Below are 3,749 nucleotides of genomic sequence, written 5' to 3'. Positions count from 1 at the left end.
CGTCAGTCCGTCGGATTTGAAGTATGCCGGTCGTGACACTAGCGTGCTGATCTGGACCAGCTTATATTATTTCCTACTTGTACTTTCACTTTTGTATTTAAAATATATTTTTCTACCTTACAATTTATCCACGCGTCTCTCTCTTTATACATCTAATAACCATAACAATTAGGTTATCCGGAAAGTTCTTTTCGTTTCTTAAATAGGAGGTAAGTATAAAATATATTTCCTTCTGTGTACCTTTCTTAAATAATGTATGATCCTTTCTCTTCTACCACCTTTCGCCATCTCTCCGGGAGTCTCATAATATCATTTTTGCAAAATTCTCTTGGCCTACTTTTAAAATATTCTCCGAGGACGTTTTTCACTTCGTTTACCGATTTGAATTTTCTATTGCGAAGAAAATTCTTTAGGGAGAACAACAAAAAATAATTCGATGGTGCAAAGTCTGGAGAGTATGGAGGATGTGGTAATGACGTCCTTAAGTTTTTCGAGTTGGGTGCAATATCTTTCACTGTTGATCGTTTGCCCTTCCGGAAGTAATTCGTAGTAGGGGATACCCTTACAGTCCCTCCAAATTGAAAGCAGCACCTTCTTCGGGTGAAATCCAGGACAAGCTACCGTTGGAGAACACTTATCTCGACTCGAGCAAAATAGCTTGCACGCAACCTTGTCGTAGAGAATCCAACTTTCATCCCTAGTAACTAACTTTTTTTAAAAAATGGCTCCCTTTTGTTGTGTTGAATTAGCAAATCACATATCGAGATTCGATTCAGGAGATTGTTCTCCGCCAGTTGATGAGGACCCACATTTCGTAGTGATTACCGTACCCAAGCTTTGTTAAATGTTCATGAATAGTTTGTTCGTGGAACATTTAAAGCTTCTCCTATCTCACGAACACTAAACCTTTGGTATTCATTGAGGTAGCCCTTGATAGGGTCGGTATCAGTAATGGGTGGACGTCCGCTGTGGTCTTCATCTTTCAGATAAAAATTTCCGGCTCTAAACTTCCTGAACCAACTCCGGACTGTTTGAACAGTTATAGACCGAATACCATAAACGTCACAAATCTCCTTTGCAGAGTTTTTAAGCGTACTGTCTTTTCTGAAGCAGTGCAACATAATGTGACGAAAATGCATCTTTTGCCCTTCCATCTTTCACAACGCAAAAACCACTCGATACGTTTTCTACTAACGTCGAGAACTGTTCTCTTACCTTAGCAGAGGGCAACAAGTGAAAACACGATTGATGGTAGAGTGATCAGGTGGTTTGTTTACTTAAGCAGAACGAGATAAGGCTCCGAGTAGCGAACGCGAAAACAACTTCCCGGAGGACCTAATATTTATTGATTTATATTTTTATCCATTCTCATATATACATATGAAAATATCTACAAATTACTTCGTGTTTGTCCACGTCTCCGAACATGGGTTTCTTTTTGACTTCAGAAATGAATCTGTTTCTTTCATAATTGTTCTAGTCCCTTGTTAGAAAATGATTAAAATATGGCAATGTAGTGATGAGAAGTTTTCATTCGGAATGAAGAATTTACGATACTCTTGCGAAATTAAGCAGCAACAGTCAAAATATTTGCGAAGATGCGTCCAAAGGCAAGGGTATGGTATCGAAAAAAATCTGGCTATTTGCCAGAAGTGTTTAAAAAACGTTCAAACCTCTTTTGTACATACATATGTAAACTCCCTAGAATTCAAGGGTGATAGGGACTTTCTCTGTTTCACGGACAGAACGACTTTCTTTGTTTTACGGACAACCATTTTGAGAGACGCTCTATTTCCCAAACGGACGGACAGAGAGCAACATCAGAGATAGACAAGACCATAGAAGAAAGAGTAATTATTTAAAACATTAAAGATTGACGAAGAAAGATCGGTAGCTCAGGACGTTGAAAATCGCTTCTCGATTTTCAGACTTCAGAATCGATCACCTGAATTACCATGTGATTAACATTATCTTACATACATATTTGCAGTTCGATTATTAAAGTATTACGGGCACTATGGTTTTGAAATTACCTGTTATCGTAGAATGATGCGAATGATTTCATGGAGGACAGAAACTGCGCCGAGTTGGATAGCAGACTACTACGTCATTCTTGGCGATAACTGCTTTTCAACTGATACTTTGTTGCAGTGGTTCGCGAAAAAATTTGAACACTTATACAAAGCTTTCAGAAATATATTACATGCAGTTATTATACAAGAAATTTTGAAATTTCGGTATTTGCATAAGTGTCTGGAAACACGTAGTCCAGGAACTGTAAAATCTAGCAAACTAAAATAAAAAATATACCTCGGCATTCATTGCTATAAGATCTCTAAGTGACACTATACTACGCCTCATAAGTTTTGTGCAAAATTAATAAGACATTAAGTCACGTTCCGTAGCATATTTAAATATCCCATTGACGCTTTCATAATCTAGAAAATATATTTTGCAGTGCGAACAAATTTTTGCGAGATTACAGTCTTAATATGTACTTACATCGCTAAAGGTCGATAAAGATACATCCATCACTTTCACCGCAGTCAATTTCATCGGATCATTCGACATAATCATCATTAGTACCACATACCGAGCCTGTTTCATCGGGAGACGGTACCAGTTTAACGTGACGCACGTTTGTGCAAGATTATTACTCTGGCAAGAAAGTTGACAACAAAGTTCGTGTTATTAGTGATATTAAGAGTGTTGCGTAATAATAAAGTGCAGATGTTTGTGCAAATTTAGATTTTTATGAATACAGGCACACGTGTTCTGCAGACGCTCGTGGCCAGGGTCACGTAGGTCTTTTCTACGAAACTATGCACTTGAAAAGACCGATGACACATTGATGGACCCGACGGCGCCTCGGCTCTCGCGACACTGTTCATGGTTCGCCCGATATCTCTTAGGCTTTTCGTCCACGATACTACATAAATTTACATGTATATGTAGTGCTGTTTTATAAGTTAGGATACGTGTTACATTGAAGATGGCTTGACCCTTTGCGTTCGAGGACTCTTTCGGTCGAGCGTAGCAGCAACTACAAATGATTTACCATATATGTGACGCTACAGGTAGCTTAAAATGATTTTATATTGTGGCGACACTCGATAACAATTATCGTCGGACGACGGCAGTGTCACACGCTCAAGAAGGCCACCCGCCCAGAAACAGCAATCAAGTAGACGAAACATCCTGCATGCCACAGCTATCGAAATAATATCAGAACAGTAACTGAATAGCCGCCTCTGATATACATCCGATGATAACCCCTCCAGAGGGACTAAAACCTCAATATAAAAACCCTCGTAAATTAGCCCTAAATACCTTCTTCTGTTGTAACACTTTGAACCGTCACTCTGTTGGATTTGTATAATAAAATTTCCATCATCTTATACGAAGTTCAATTTTTTCACCCTATTCGTGCAACGTTCGAACTGCGACGCGAGGTGATCACCGGCGATCTATCGGTTTCGTGATTTCTTGTGTCTCCGACGTGACAGCAGCGCGGTAGTTAGCGCCACAGATTACGAACGTTCGGGCCCCGGGTTCGAATCGCAGCGATCGTAGTCCGATTTTTCTTTCCACGGCATCTAATTAAGAAGAAAGCAGCAGTACCCCAGCAGCACCATCTACACCGACAACACAACTTTACAAAAACATTATATTCCAATAATTTATCTATATTTACATGTTTGAATATATGATTTTGTGATTAATTTCTGTATTTTTGTGTATGATGTATA

General features: G+C 39.0%; 1 long non-coding RNA gene across 1 annotated transcript; it reads right to left on the bottom strand.

Moving 5' to 3' along the window:
• Positions 1-2,182: 2,182 nt before the first annotated feature.
• On the bottom strand, positions 2,183-2,652 carry LOC117151505. Its single transcript, XR_004461495.1, has 2 exons — positions 2,503-2,652; positions 2,183-2,438 (listed from the first exon to the last, which is right to left on the bottom strand). It is a non-coding gene; the product is annotated as an uncharacterized LOC117151505 (long non-coding RNA).
• Between the last annotated feature and the right edge of the window lie 1,097 nt (positions 2,653-3,749).

This window comes from Bombus impatiens, unplaced genomic scaffold, assembly GCF_000188095.3.
Source record: "Bombus impatiens unplaced genomic scaffold, BIMP_2.2 scf_0247, whole genome shotgun sequence".
Taxonomy (NCBI): Eukaryota; Metazoa; Arthropoda; class Insecta; order Hymenoptera; family Apidae; genus Bombus; species Bombus impatiens.
The sequence above is the reverse complement of the archived record's forward strand: the minus strand, read 5'-3'. Positions and strand labels throughout refer to the sequence as shown.